General features: G+C 44.2%; 1 long non-coding RNA gene across 1 annotated transcript in view; it reads left to right on the top strand.

Annotated features, from left to right (window-relative positions):
* The window catches only part of LOC310995872, a 115,933-nt gene that overhangs the window by 22,605 nt on the left and 76,630 nt on the right, over positions 1-16,698 (top strand). Inside the window, exon 2 of the long non-coding RNA XR_014595856.1 lies at positions 14,532-14,577. This is a non-coding gene — a long non-coding RNA (uncharacterized lncRNA). The remainder of the gene's footprint in view (positions 1-14,531; positions 14,578-16,698) is intronic.

Genomic DNA, 16,698 nt, shown 5'->3' with positions numbered 1-16,698 from the left:
GGACATTTAAAGAGTGAGATTTGATTGGCTGGCGTCTGAGCTGCGAGTGTCGTGTTAAGGGCAATAAACTCAACAGTGTTTGCTGAAGATTGTGTTTGTAAACTGCAAATATGTTCTGCAGGAAACTCATATTTGCTGTTACGTCTCTGAGGGACAGGACAGACACATATAGACACCTACAGGTTTTAATGGTGTGATGTGTTTCCTTTTATACCTCGGCAGGTGAGATCAGAGGTGGTGGTTGGTTCACTGCTGAGGTTGAGCTGCTTTTCCTTCTCATCTTTGTCTCCCTGGACTTCCTTTGATAAATACATAATGTGCCGACTGTACTTTTTTTTTCTATCTCTGCAGGAGCGAACTGACCCGTGATGGTCGGTGCGCTCGGCTGTATGTGACACAATAGATCTTTCTTTCTTTCTTTCTTTCTTTCTTTCTTTCTTTCTTTCTTTCTTCTTTTTTTTAACTCAGACTGGTGTAACTCGTGGAAGTGGAAGTGAGCGCTCAGAGTAGGAAGGGTTGGAGGGGAGCGAGGGAGCGTTTGATGATGTAACCGGGTGGTAAAGCAGGAAGAAGAAGAAGAAGTCCCGAAACCGACGACTATACATAACATAAGTGGACACAGCAGATGGCGTTCAGGAGGAGCGAGGCGAAAAGAGAGGGTGGAGGGGGGAGGCGCAGGGGGAAGGAGGGGTTGATCGTTCACTTTGCAGTAGCCTAAGTAGTGTTGGAAAAGTCGAAAGATTAATGAAAATAGAAAGTTAATGAGCTGAATTTAAGAAAAGGTGGGGGAAAAAAACTTTGCGGCTGCGTTATAGTGCAAAAAAAAAGAAAATGAAATGTATTTATTTGTTTATTTCGGGCATGTCAATTAAATCATCATCATCACACTTCATCTTAGTTCAAATAATACAATACACATGGCCAAAAGGGAAAACGGGAGAAGCAAACGCTTATTCCCGCCCCCATTACCCACAGAATAAAATCTTCATCATAATCTTTTCTTTTCTTTTGCTTTTTACATTTTGACATAACATTTTCTTTTACTTATGACATTTTGACATAACATGTTACAACAGTACGTAGGTAGTATACAGAGCTGAAGTTTAGCTCTAGAGACAGACATAAGACAGGGAGAGGGAGAGTGTCGGACAAAAGGTGAGCACAGTTTGCCTTTCTTACCCCCCCCCCCCTTCTTCCATTCATTCATCTATCTCTCCCTTCATCACCCCCTCCTCCTCCTCCTCCTCCTCCTCCTCCTCCACCTCCACCGTCCCCTGTCATGCTCCGTCCCCTCTGTGCTCTCGTCTTTGTCTGAGTCCGGCCAGAGTCTGGCGGACACAGACAAAAGAATGCAGCCTGTCATGGAGAAAGAGCAAAGGTTTTGGCTCTGGAGGAGGAGGAGGAGGAGGAGGAGGAGGAGGAGGAGGAGGAGGAGGAGGAGGAGGTGGGAGGAGGTGGGGGGACAGAAAGGGTGGCCGCCGGGTCTCAGGGTTAGAAAGCCATATTTAAATCTGTGGCGATCCATTGTTGTCTCTGCAGCTTCACTCCTGATCCGACACCTTACCTACCTACCTACCTCCTCACCCATCTCCTCCTCCTCCTCTTCGCCTCCCTTTCCTCCTCCTCCTCCTCTGGGCCTCTGTCGTTCGCCCGGAGCGAGGGATGCGAGGGGAGTGTTGGGATGAAAACGAAAAAAAAGAGGAAATGCAGCAGATGTCAGACATTGAAGCTGTTTGTTTGTCGGCGTGGCTGCGTCGAACTCGCTGCTGCTGCTGCTGCGCCGTCATGTCTGCTCCTCCTCCTCCTCTTCCTCCTCCTCCTCCTCCTCCTGGTGGCGCTGGTTGTCGGAGCTGCTGGTGCAAACTTCGGGGCAGTTCGGTGTTAATGCCCCTTTGACTTCCAACAATCCGCCCGGTGCTTTAAGACGCATCGAGCGGAGGCTGCGATTATGCATCTCTTTGAGTCCTGCACATAGTTTGACAGATTTGTATTCGTCGTCATGTTGTAAAATAAAGCAGCTTCTAACTTTTCTAATATTTTACAGAAAAAATATTGATTATAGAAAAGCAGCAGAACATAGTTTTTTCTTCGTCATCGTCCCATTGATCATCATCTCTGGACTGAACGAGTTTACTGTTTAAGTAGTTTTACTTCAGTCAGAAAGTGATTTTTATCACAATAATCAGGTTAATGTTTCAGTCACAGGAGGAATTTTTCCTCCACTTTGTGTTTTTCGTTGATTGAGCTGCTGTAATTTTAGTGAAATCTGGTGAACAACCTGAACACCCATTCGAAGCGCTGATTATTTCAGATTTCGGGTCATTTTCAAGAATCTGGTAGTCAGACCCCTTCTAACCGTGGCAAGGCAAGGCAAGGCAATTTTATTTGTATAGCCCGTTTTTACAAACAGTTTGTCTCATAGGGCTTCACATGGCATCATAACAACATCCTCTGCCCTTAGACCCTCACATCCACTGAGGAAAAACCCCATGGAAAACCCTTTTAACAGGGAAAAAATCGGAGAAACCTCAGGGTGAGCAACAGAGGAGGGATCCCTCACCCAGGACGGGCAGACGTGCAATAGATGTTGTTACAGACAAGACAACAGTTTACAACAGAGAATGTGGTTAGCATGGAAATGTTAACAGCTGAAGAAGGAAGCTTCTGGTACCTGTGGAGGTTTTGAGCAGCCACCAACTACAACTAAACCCTGCTCAGTTTTCAGAGCGTTTACGATCTGATAACGACATGAAAACATCTCATTACTACCAGATAATGTGGAATAGTGGGACAGGAATTCAGAATTTGCCTCAGGAGAATCAGGTTTTTTAGGATTTCTACAGTGTTGTATTGTTTCAATGATGGTTCTCAGTGGTAAAAAGCAAAAATAATCTGTTAAGAGCTCATTTTACTTTCCAAAATTTAAATAAACATGAGCTCAAAACAAGTGTAACTCACCGAACCCACAACATTTACATCTGCTCAAACAAATGAAGAACTTTAGATTTTTTTTCAATATTGACATTTAAGCTCATTATACAGATGTAAAACTCCCACGTTGCTCAGTGACATTAGCTACACCCACTGTCTTGGAGGAAGGAGGTAAACAGTTATAGATTAACGGATAACTACCTTCACCTTTCCTCAAAATAATAATTATGCAATGATGATTGTGAGATCGTTTTAATTATGAGACACAGGAGTTATAAAATCTCTTTTAACCTGAACCCACTCTGACTCATATAGAATAAAAAGCTGTCGACAGGAAATGAAAGAGGAGTCTTGTGATCTTTAAAGGGACGTATTCCGTGCACGTTGTTTTACTTTGGCGGGGTCACAGGAGCACGACTTCCTGCCTCCGGCCTGCCGTTGTGTAACAGTTTTGGGAAATCCTGGTCAAATGTCAGTCAGTCTGTTGTCAAATGACAAATGAGCGTCACTCAGCGCCTCAAGACTCAAAGTTCATGTCGTGACCAGAGATGGACAGAGTACTCGACCCCAGTACTTGAGTAAGAGTACAAATACTACTGGTCAAAATTAACTCTGTTACAAGTAAAAGTAGCTCAGTCGACATGTTACTCAAGTAAGAGTAAAAAAGTACTTAAGTATCCAAAAGTATGCTTTTAAATTTACTTTAAGTAAAAGTAAGAGTCAGAGTAAATTTCTTATTTTTACATCAATGAATTACTATAATTTTTCTAAATGAATGTAAGGAGCTTTTAACTCTTGTTTCTGAGAATGAACTCTTTGAAAGCAGCTGCACTGATGTGCTGCTTTTAGGGGTTAGGGTTTCCTTCTCTGACAAACACAGCTTGTGTCCAATAGGATTTTAGAAAATAAAAAATAAAAAGAGCAGACCTGAAAGTAACGAGTACTTTTCAGCCTTCCTAGAAATTAACTCGAGTAAAAGTAAAAATATTTGTCTTGGAAATGTATTCAAGTACGAGTAATAAGTACCAAAGAAATCTAATTCTCAAGTAAAGTACAAATCCTCTGGATATGTACTTAAGTACAGTACTCAAGTAAATTTACTCCGTCCACCACTGGTCGTGACTCAGCTGCTCTGAGATCAGATGCAGCGGCCGATCGGCTTCCAATGACCGATAGGGAAATCGAACCTGAAGCCGTCGACGTCGAGGAAGACGACGCAGAGGGACGAAGGTTTTTTTGAATCGACTCAGGCAGACGTCCTCACATCCACAAACTTTGGTGCGTAGTCGCCTCTGCATATTTTTGCTCCGTGGCGACCGGTGTTGCTATGCAGCAGTCTGGGGACAAATTGATTATTCAGTCTGGAGCCCAGACAGACAATTGTCTCCTGCTCCGCTTTGATTCAGTGAAATGCCACTGACTGATGCCACCGTTGATAATTTCCGCAACGACACAGTAAACACTCGATATTTACTGAGGCTGAACAGTCGCTGACGAAATGGGATTCAGACGGTGAAATTTATTTCAAAGTGTCGAAAATGGACGGAAACACAAAAAAACAACAGTTTATGGTGATGAAGCAGATCTGGAGTCTGCAGCTTTAAACTGACACAGTCTGAGTTTTTCAGAGCTTCATTCACTGTAATGTTACAAATTCAATTCAGATTTCAATTATGTTGATCAGTTCAGTACGTTACAGATGATAGTTTCATTGAATACAATATGTCTAATTATATAAATAGTTGAACACAAGTTATTTTCAGTGATTTTAAAATATCTCAGTGTGTGTGTGTGTGTGTGTGTGTGTGTGTGTGTGTGTGTGTGTGTGTGTGTGTGTGTGTGTGTGTGTGTGTGTGTGTGTGTGTGTGTGTGTGTGTGTGTGTGTGTGTGTGTGTCCACTGTCTGCCTGTAGTTCCCCTATTTCACCAGCAGAGGGCAAAAGGAAACGTCTTTATGGGATGAATGAGCTGCAGTCGGTGCTGGGACGTCTGCAGAGCTGCTCTCACACTTCACTCTTATTTAATACAAGTTTTCTTTTATTCATTTGTTTAATATATATTAATATAATATAAAATGTGAATATTTTAATCTTTAAAATGCACCAGTTCTGTTAATTGTTCAGATTGGGTTCATTCAGCTGCAGATGCACTGAAAAAGAAAAGGAACAGAAATCATTTGTGATTTGCTTTTGTTGTTTGCAGCCAAACTTTAAATTATTATGAATATGTAGTAAAATGTGGCTTCTTTAAAAAAAAAAAAAAAACTTTATTATAATTAAATTAATTGTTTTAGTTTTGTTTTGTTGACTTCTATTCATATTCTTTAAAATGTTCATTTAAAAATAAGCAACAATTCAAATGCAACAGTCTGAAAAGTTTCTTCTTTTTTGAAGCCTCTTTCTTCACATTTAAAAAAGCAACATGGGGAAAAACTGTTTTATTTTTTAACTTTTTCTGTCTGTTTGTTTGTTTGTTTTATTGTGAAGTTTTTGTTGAACTGGATTTAAAATCACTTCTCAGTTTAACGGTCGTTTTCATAATTAAACCAAAAATGTGAGTTTACTTTTCCAAACCATGTGGAACGTTATTAGATTTAAATCTTAAGCTTTAATTCTCCAGAAGTAGAAAAATATTATTTTTAAAAGTCCAAATAGATTTCAGACTCATTAACCCCCACCCCCCCAGTACTGTAGTTTTACTTCATACAGGTCAAACTGCAGCAAGTCGACTCTGGACGCATCTCCTGTAGATGATGTTTAAGGTTGATTTAAATAGTCTGGTACAGGAGTGGGGGGGGCAATAAGAGGTGGTGGGGGTGGGGGGGTGTTGGAGTCAGGTTACCGTGGAGCTTCACACACACTCTGTACAGCTGCAGCAGCGGCGACACACACACACACACACACACACACACTTAGACACACACACTCTTGCTCCCTGTAATAAGGAGTGTCTCCGTCTCCGGGAGATGATTTCCTTCCCTGAGCGTCGTCCCCCTCGCAACCCCCCCACAACCGCCACAGCCCCCTCCCCATCCCCGTCCCCGCCCCTCCACCCCTTACCCCTCTTCTCCCCCACCCCCCTCCCCTCCCCTCCTCTCCTCTCTCTCTCTCTCTCCTCTCCCTCTCCTCTCTCGCTGCTACGCAGTGTAAACACTGTTCCAGAGGAATGTTGTACTCTCTGACCTCCACTGCAGTTCACTCGGTTCAGCCTGGCCGCGCTGTGCTCCGGCATCAGCAGCAGCAGCAGCAGCAGCAGCACCACCACCCCCCCTCCCCCTCCTCCTCCTCTCCCCCCTCCCCCACCAGAGCCCCTTCACTCCACTCCACTCCACTCCACTCTTTTCCCCCCCTTCTCCTCGCCTCACTCCTTTTCCTCGTCTCGCATCTCCTCCTCGTCTTCTGTTTTCTCTCCTTCACTAAACCCCATCAACCCCTCCACCACCTCCTTTTCTTCCTCCCCCCAACCCCCACATCTCCCCCGCTCGTTCTCTCCTCCTCTCTTTCCTTTTCCTTTTCTCCTCTCTCATTCCCTCCTTCTGGATCTTTTACATTTATGTATTTGGCGCCAGTTGGAGCAGCGACGTGCACTTTGAGTAACGTTGTCGTGTTTTAAATGCACAGATTAGTTCTGTATTGCAGTAACTGTAGTACAGTGCTCAGTAGCTAGAGTAGCCTACTCGCAGTAGAATAAAGTACAAGTATATTAAAGACTCCAGAGCATCAGGCTGCGTTCACTAACTACGAACTCAGAGAACAAATGTCCATTAAAGGTGTTCAGAAATGGCCATTCGTCCTGTTTGTCGCGCCTCCTTCCACGAGTTTCCACGAGTAAGGAAAATTAATTTGATTGGTCGTTATCGAGCGGGCAGGATATTCAGTGTTTGGAGCGAGACCGAGCTCGGTGTGTGTGTGCGCGAGCGTGTTTAGCTAACGTAGCTAACTTTTAGCTCGTAGACTTGCTACGTTATAGCTTGCTAACTAAGCTAGCGAGGCTAATGTTGCGTTCACATGGATTCCGGTAAACGGCAGATGGCATGCCGGACTCCATGTTAGTGGACGAGAGGACGACGGTAAAACTTGGGGGAGGCCGGCAAAAAATACCGTCGCCGGCAACGGCAAACGACAATGCCGTCCCGAGTTCAAATATTTTAACTTTTGCCGTCTGCCGCGACGGTAAACTCAACCGAACGTGACATGTGAGTATGAGTATGTTGACGTTGCCATAGCAACATGGTGACGTGTCTTGCCGTTGTGCCGTGCCGTCCGACAGTTTGTTTGTTTTTACCGTTCCGTCCAGCGGCATTTGCTGTTTACCGGACTCCGTGTGAACGCAGCATAAGTGATGGAGCGCAGGGATCTGGAGGAGGAGAGTGGAGTTGGGACGGAGGAGAGTTTGTGTCGGTGGTGGTGGCTTTTCTCAGACATTTGATTGACAGATGACGGATCCAATATCAGTGGCTGATGAATCGTGAGCAGTGTGACGTATAATTTGTGTGCCTGCATTATCCAATGCGAAAAACTACCACAATTTCACCATGGATTTACTCAAAAATAGAATTTAGCACAAAGTTTGGGCTACATCGTCTGATAGATGAGTTATTACACTAACGTTAAGACCCATAGTGGGCTCAAAATCAATTTTCTTTTCTGAACACCTTTAAAGGTCCAGTGTGTAATAATAGGTTTATTGGCAAAATCTGAATAAACTACTCATGGATAGGCTATAAAATCGCTATAAAATAAAAGGTGTTCGGTTTTCGTAGCCTTATAATTATTCTTTTATATCTACATAAAGGGTCTTGCTTTAGTGAGATCGCCATCATCTGTTTCACGAGTTTCGCGTTCATAAATAAACCAATGAAGAAGCAGGATGAGGAAACAGCGTGGCATGTGGTAAAATGGTTTAGATCTTCACCTCATTGCTTCATGCTCCTGAAATACTCCCAGTCATCACAGTCGTGGTAAACACGTTTTTTGTCCTCGGAGGCCACCGTCACTTTGCCGACGGGAGGAGTGAGTGAATGTGAGTGAGTGCTGCAAACTAGAATCTGAACGCTGGATATCACGGTTTTCCCGCCATTTTACACACTGGACCTTTAAGACTCCAGTTGTATGATGCTGCAGAGCATCAGGCTGCGTTCACTGACTACGAACTCAGAGAACGAACGTCCATTAAGACCTGAGAGGTTGTGAGTTGCTTTAACTTGGACGTGTTTGTGATCGATCACTGATTGATTTAGAGAAATTAGAAATTCTTTCAGTTTTTTAGTTTTTCTTTGTTGTTTTTTTTTAGGTCCATGTAGCTCAGAGCTGCAGCTTTGAGTCATTCTGACCCGATGTCGCTGTTCTGGCCTTTAGATACTGATATTATTCACAGATCCAACTTTATCTGTGATATTTAAACTACAGGTCTTCACAGAGGTCAAAGGTCAGAGGTCACCACACTGAACAGCAGCAGAGGAAACTCGGTGGTGTTCGTATATTATTATATTGCTGCTATTTTGACTCAGACTCTCATGAACATGAGGAGATTTGAGCAGAATGACTCGTTTCAGCTGCCGATGGTTCAGACGATTCACATGTCGGATCGATGCGGACTGTGAGGAAACGTCCTTAATGTGACGCCATGTGATTATAAAAACACGAGGTCGTCAGTCGTCTTCATCGCGACTCCTCAAACATCATCATCATCATCATCATCTGTTTGAATCAGACTCATTTAGTGTTTGAAACTTTTCCTTCCTCCTCGTCTTCATCGTGTACGTCTGCATCGTCACCTTCATCTCTAACCACTCCCTCTCTCTCTTTACTTTCTGTCTGCTGCCTCCTCCACCTCCACCTCCAGCTGTTTTTATTTGCGTCTATAAATCCCAGACGCTGCGTTAATCAGCCGCTTCCTTTACGTGTAATTATGTATTCAATTTTCATTTAAATCGTTCCTCCTCCTCCTCCTCCTCCTCCTCCTCCTCCTCCTCCTCCTCCTTGCGGCTCGTCAATTACTCGGGCGGCGTAAAAACGTTCTGGTGCACAGATGATGCTGATGCTGCTGCTGCTGCTGATGATGATGATGATGGGAGTGATACCGGTGGAGGAGCATGTGCTCGCTTTAGCTCATTAATGTCTGACAGGAGAGAGGAACTTGGCTGACCTCTGCTGGGCTCTGACAGGCACTGTTGCAGATGTTGATGTGCTAATGACTCGATCCAGGACGTTAGAGATACATATATATATATATGTGTGTGTGTGTGTGTGTGTGTGATGCTTCAGGAGATTCGCCGCAGAGAGGACGACTCAGTGTGCAACAGCTGTGCACGTGTCGGTCGGCGGCGCAATAAAACAAAAGGATGGTTAAATGCTGCACAGATTTAAAAATAAAAAACCTCCCTGTGTGTGAATTCATGTGGTTTTGACCCTGAGTGACCTTCGACCTTCTGACCTCTGAGGGATGAAGGAGGAGAAACAACAGAGGAGGAGGAGGAGGAGGAGGAGGAAGCTTTTCGATGCAGAACTGGATATTTGCAAGGTTGTTTTTGTTTTTTTTTTAAATGGGATTTCATATGTTGAGCTCCATCGCAGACCGAGGGAGGAAAATAAGAATGATGGAGAAAGAGGGAGAGAGAGGGAGTGTGTGTGTGAATGAGTGAGAGAGGGAAGCAGATGGCTGGAAATATAGCCTGCTAAATTATTCAGCTGAGGCTGGAGTCTGCAGATAGATAGATGGATGGGAGCTGGCACGGACACCTTTATTAGGATTGGGAGAGAGCTGTGTGAGGAAGGAGAGAGGGAGAGAGAGGCGTTCAGAAACACCGTGATTGCCTTTTGAGACTAAGAAAAGTAATTGCATCAGGTCTGGGAGCAGCCATTTGCTGGAGGAATTAAATCTTAAGTCTTAAATTAAACTGCGAAATGAGGACAAATCTCCTGCACGTACAGAAGAAACTTGTGCTGCAGAAACAGAAACATACGTAACTTTCAGCTCCTGCTCACACCTGTGATTCGTGTCCTTCCTGGCCGATGCCCCGTGCACACTCAGGCCGAGGTGGTTCGGCCCCCAAAACATCTCGGGGGCTCGCTGTCGACAGTTTTTGAGTTTCAGAAGTCGAGGTCGAAAAAAAAAGAAAAACGGCCAAGACGACGACACTGCTGCTTCGTAAAATAATAAGATTTGCGGTGTTGGTGCAGGGAGTCCGGGGGTCGTGGAGCGAGTATTATTGTGCGTTCACACCAAAAGCTTCCAAAGCGCCAAAATGGCCGGAGGTCTATTAATTTTCAATGAGCATCAACTGGCGTCACCGCGCTTCCAAAGCGTCACCAGACGTTGTCCTGATGGTCCCCCAGTGTTGGTTGGAGCAAAAAACGCGACTAAAATTGATGCCGGCAAACCGAAGTTACACCATAGCTGGACGGCGCTAGCGATAGCCACAACGCTAAACTATGGGGGCAATTCTTTCAACCACAACAAACACTCAGAAAACAATTAAATATCTATGGTACATGACTGGAATCCTTACGAGACACCACTGAACTCATGTAGTGTACAGTATAAACAGTATAAACTTTGTGTTTCTGCATGTAGTCACTCACCTCAGACAGCTGTTAACTCTGGAACATCCTGGAAAGACATTACTATCCGATCACAGAGCGCCTGCTCTCCCCGCCACAGAAACAAACACTTTTTCCTTGTTGTGATGATTTCTTTACAAAAATAAACGGTCGGAGATATTTTGGACATTATACTGCTCGACCTTTTAAAGAATGTAAAGAAATCATCACAACAAGGAAAAAGTGTTTGTTTCTGTGGCGGGGAGAGCAGACGCTCTGCGATCGGATAGTAATGTCTTTCCAGGATGTTTCAGAGTTAACGGCTGTCTGAGGTGAGAGACTACATGCAAAAACACAAAGTTTATGCTGTTTATATGAGTTTATACTGTACACTATATGAGTTCAGTGGTGTCTCGTAAGGATTCCAGTCATGTACCATAGATATTTGATTGTTTTTTGAGTGTTTGTTGTGGTTGAAAGAATTGCCCCCATGGGTTAGCATTGTCGCTATCCCTCGCGCCGAGTAGCCATGGTGTAACTCCGCTTTGCCTGCATCAATTTTAGTCGCGTTCTTTGGAAGCTTTTGGCGTGAACGCAGTTATTGAAGGGGATGTGATGGAGTTCACCATATTTCACCAGGAGGTCGTGCTCCACAGTTGGGGGGGATGTGAGGTTGTGTATCTTCACATGCATCCAAAATATTTGCATTGAAAACCTTTTTATTTGCCTTCAAGACCGGAGCCGTTTGCTTTATTTGCCTCCTCGGCCTGGACGTGTGGAGACAGTAAATAAGCTCCTCGCACAGTCTCTCTCTCTCTCTCTTTCCATTTCCAGCTTTGTGCATCATATATGACTCTCGCAGATTCATACACACACACACAACACACATACACACTGATGCACACACACACACACACAGTCCTGAGTGGAGGGCTCCGGGGAAATAGAGCAGAGAGGAAACTACGTGCCTTCGCCAAGCGAGGGCTGTCTGGTGTCATGGCAACCGGTGCAGATTACCCCACCCTCCATCAGTCAGAGAGGAGAGAGAGGAGAGGAGGGGAACGAGGGATGGGCACACACACACACACACACACACACACACACACATACACACATTTAATAAACACATACACATGGAGTTACACAACAGGCAAAATGCTCTTATGGGGTTGAAATAATCAGTTTATACGCCATTAGTCGAATTAGAAATAAAAATAAAATAAAATAAAACGTTGTTGCAGCAGCAAAGAGAGAAAACCCTGAGTGGACAGGTGAGCAGGAGGACGGAGGGAGGAGGAGACGGTGATGAGAGTGGTGCAGGGAGAGGAGAGGGAGAGGGAGAGGTGTGTGGAGAGGAGAGGCCATAAACATATAGTAGAGCTAAATACGTCAGGGAGGAGGAAGGGGGAGATGGAGGGAGGTGGGGGGGGGGGGGGGGGTATGTACAGTTATTAAAAGCAGTGAGCGGCTTCACTGTGGAGGTGGACAGTTAGCGACGTGCTAACACGTTTCACGCTTTTTCCAGAGCCCCATTGAAACGAATTTTGCAGGAGATTTTATCCTGTATCTGCAGCCTGACAGAGGAGGGATGGAGGGATGGATGGAGGGATGGAGGAGAGCAGCTAGGCAGTGATGCATGGACGGGATGACACCAAGAGAGAGAGAGAGAGATAATATTAGAGCGTGCACGAGGGTTTGAAGGAGTAGTTGCAGGTTTAAGTAGCAGGAAGAAAAAAAGAAAAAGAAGACGAGACAGAAAAAAGACAAGACAGAGGAGGAGAGGGTGTGGAGGAGATAAATGGCATCAGCGTGAGGAGAGGGGGAGAGGAGGGGGGAGGGGGAGGAGGAGGAGGGGGGGAGAGGAGGTCGTTTGAGGACACTGAATCCTAAATTGACTGCGGCACAGCCATCGTCCACAGTTACATCACAGCTCTGCTCCAAGTCAGGGTGAACCTCTCTCTCTCTCTCTCTGACCGCACGCCGTGCACGGTCGGATGTGTCGGGTTTTAACGGGACACGCCGCTGCAGGGAGGGCGTTATAGTGTGTTGTCTTTGTTGTGCTGCAGTCATCATCACCATCATCGTCATCGTCATTATCGTCATCATCAACGACAACGATGTGGTCGTAACCGGCCTCGTTACGGTGCCGGTGTTTAGTGCAAACGGGGGGAAAAAAAGCAACTAGTTTGAAAAGCTGAATCATAAAAACAGCCACAGTCGCCTGGAATTAAATATCCATATCCAGATCGTTCAGCTTTAAAAACACCAAACTATCAGCTACAGAAAAGATGAACGATCGTATCCCTACGCCTAACTCCTCCTGTAGTTCTCACAGTCTGAAAATTAAAAAATAGTTTGATGAGGGAAACCATGAAATCCCATGAGCCTCCGTAGTGTAGGTCTGAGCAGCTCACGGCTCTGCTCCGCCATTCTAAAAATAGCTTGTACCGACAATTAAAGGTAACAAACCTACTGCTATGACTATAGGGATTATGGCAATGGGCCAATTTGCCAACATGTTGAACTATCCCTTTAAGGCTGCTCCACTGTCGCCATCTTGGCAGCACCTGACTCCGCCCCCTTCTAACTGTCAGGTATAATCCCCAAAGAGGCGGAGCTGAGACTTTTGGTGCATGACATTCGCTTTCCCACCTGTCACTCAAGTCTCCGTAGGTTTAGCCTGTCGGTGAGTTTCTCTACAAAATGAAAAGAGACTGTCTGGTATCCAGTTTATTTCTGCTGAGTCACTGTCTGGGAGTGACTCTGCAGTTCAACAGAAGTTTTAGAAGTAAATGGCTGTTTGATAGCAAAATAAAGCAAATCAAATATCCAAAATAAAGTGGCTGCAGCAGCTCATCACTCAGGGTCTGTTTATATCTAAACTCAGTTTGAACCTCAAAATTTAAAACATAATGGTAGGAACTTTTTTTTTGTAAAGACGTTGAAGAGGAAACTGTATTTATTTGCAGCTCAGTCACAGAGTAATAAAGAATAAATGGTTGATGTTTTCCTGCGACAGCTTGTGTTGACGTTCAGCCTGTGTGTGTGTGTGTGTGTGTGTGTGTGTGTGTGTGTGTGTGTGTGTGTGTGTGTGTGTGTGTGTGTATTAACTCGGGCGTGATAAAAACGCCAACGACATCCAGAGGTGTCGTGACTCAGACCTCAGCCTCCTCCGTGCTCCTCGGCCTCGGTCCGACAACAAACAAGTCCTCTGTGTCTCTAACCCTCCTCTCCTCCATGTGCATTTGTTTCCATCAACGAAGCCGGTGAGAAATCAATCCATGGAGCGGTGGATAACGTTATTTATCATCTACCATGTTACCATGTGTATATCTGTGTAGTCTTATCTGTCATAAACAAGAGATTGTGTCGCGGTGCTGCAGAGACACAACACTACACACAACAAACAACACAGAAAGATACGGCACCCACACACATAATTGCTTCAGTGATTTTAAACAACCTTTTCAGTCTTTTTTGTATCAGATGTTGACCTGATGTTAAGTTTGTCACACTGTAACAAGTTTGGCTGAGTGTTTTGAGTGTTTTGTCATTTTTCTTTTTAAAATAAAATACATTCTTAATTTCCATCCATTAGAAGAAAATACATTTATTGTAATAAATGATGATGAGTAACAATCATGTTAGGTAGTTTCATCTAACGATTTTAAGTACACACTACTAATAAATATAAATACTAAACTAAACATTTTGGCAAATTGGCCATAACCCCTATAGTCATAGCAGTATAGGTTCCTTACCTTTAATTGTTGGTGCAAGCTATTCGCACAAGTCAATAACGGCTGCAGGCCCAAAGCCGTGTCGGGTCGGGTCCATGCAGAGACACTGTTGACGTTATTATTGTTCACACCTGCGAGACAAAAAGTCGCGGTTCAACACTGGAGCTAAAACCTCAGTAATTTAAGGCAGGTGCAGGAAAAAACAACAGGAAACTTTCGTCTTTTTTTTACTTCATTAAACCCAGAAGCTGCTTCACTGATCTGAGGCCAGTGAGACACTTAAAGGATGAAACTCACTGTTTGTCTCCTCTCGCCCACAGGAGCTGGATCCGACGGGAACCTGCTGACGACACCTGGCTTTAATCTGTAAGTACTGATGTCACTGAACGCTTCAACCTGTTTACTTTATATTGTCCAACAAAAAAAAAAAAAAAAAAATCACAGAGTGGAAAAAGATAAAGATGAAAATAATCATCATCAGCATCTAGTCTAGTAGGAAAATCTGCATCAGACGACAGACGCGAAAGTGCAACTGAAGACACAGGAGACGTGTCATTTGGGACAACAACAAAAAAACAGTTGATTTATTGATCTAAGCTTCACTATGACCTTTACCTTTAATGTGTCACTTTTTTTTTTGCTAAACTCAGAACAACAAAGTTTGACAGGAAACGTAATGAGGAGGAATATTAAAGCTCCAGTCTCCAGTATAAAGGTAGATGTTTGTATTAAAGGGGGACGTATTATAGAAATATCACTTTTTGAACACTCTTGTGAGAATTGACTAAAGAAATCTGTATTTTCAGGCTTCCTGAGGTTGAAATCCATGTGGTTTTAGAAGCTGTTCCCTCAGTTGTCATCCAATGATGTCATTAGTTGTCGAATTTGCATATTACCACCCCAACCTGTGAGTACTGGTACCTGTAGAGGGGGCGGGGCAAGCAGTGGTTCATTTGCATTTAAAGGGACAGGCACTGAAACCAGCCGTTCTGAACAGGGCTGTTTTGAGAGGATGAAAAGAGCTGTGATGTTTGATACTTGGGGGATTTTGACCAAAGCATGTCACAGAGATGACTTTAAGACACCTGGGAACTATTTTATTTTGTGGAAAAGGGGCAGAATATGTCTCCTTTGAAGCTCCATTCAGTGTAAAGGTAGACGTTTGTGTTAAAGCTCCATACAGTATAAAGGTCGATGTTTGTGTTAAAGCTCCATACAGTATAAAGGTAGATGTTTGTGTTAAAGCTCCATACAGTATAAAGGTAGATGTTTGTATTAAAGCTCCTACAGTATAAAGGTAGATGTTTGTGTTAAAGCTCCATACAGTATAAAGGTAGATGTTTGTATTAAAGCTCCTACAGTATAAAGGTAGATGTTTGTGTTAAAGCTCCATACAGTATAAAGGTAGATGTTTGTATTAAAGCTCCATACAGTATAAAGGTAGATGTTTGTGTTAAAGCTCCATACAGTATAAAGGTAGATGTTTGTGTTAAAGCTCCATACAGTATAAAGGTAGATGTCCATGTGTAGTGTGATTATAAAGCAGCTCTAGGTTCTATATTAATACTGTGAAAGTATCAAAGCCTCAGTCCACAGAGAAATGCACACAGCCTGTATTCAGAAACTGAGCCTTAAAACCAGCCGTCAGGACTTCCTGTTACTTTGTGATGTCACAACTAAGCCCCGCCCCCTCACCACCTGGACCCACCATCCATCCAAACAACAACTTGCAGGATTTGGTTTCTTTGAGTGTTTTATTTTGAAATCTGCTCTTTTTTTATTGGCTCACTTGGAAAACTGTCAGCCAATCAGAAGAGAGGCTCAGAGCCTACTCTCTTCTGATTGGCCGACACCGACCTGTTGTTACTAGAGCTCCAGGGAAAAGCCTGCTAATCTGTTTTTTTATTTATGCTGCTCCTGCTCAGATGCCTGCAGAAGGAAGCAGAGATCTGTTTCACAATAAAAGCCTCACTCAGGATCAGTGAAATGAAAGATCCCCTCCTCTCTTCTCACTCTCTCCTCGCCCGTCGGGAGGCTTTTTAAAATCCTCTGCAGTGACACGATAGTCGGTGCGTGAGTGATGTCGAGCAGCGCCGGGGCTGAGGTGAGCCGGCGTCGGTCGAGCTCGTCAGGTCCCCGCGTCCTCTCCGTCTCCTTCTCCGTCCCCCCGTCGTCCCTTTCGATGTCTCTGTGATGCAGCTGTTCCACGGTCATGGGCCTATAAATACAGCAGATGACTGATGGATCCTGCAGCAGCTGTCTGTTGTCCCACGGCACACGAACACATCGTTTAAACACAGACACAAACGCGCAAAAACACATTTGCTGCGTTTGTTTTTGTTGTTGCAGAAACATTTTGCAGACTCGTCTGAGTGGGAGGAGATCTGACTGGAGTCCAGCAGCAGCAGCAGCAGCAGAGTCTGTCTCTTTGTTCCTCTTCTGTCTTTCACCCTTTTATTTCTCTCTTTTCCTTGTGTTTCTTTCATG

This window comes from Trachurus trachurus (genome assembly GCF_905171665.1).
Source record: "Trachurus trachurus genome assembly, chromosome: 13".
Lineage (NCBI taxonomy): Eukaryota > Metazoa > Chordata > Actinopteri > Carangiformes > Carangidae > Trachurus > Trachurus trachurus.
This window is presented reverse-complemented; position numbering and strand designations above follow the sequence as displayed.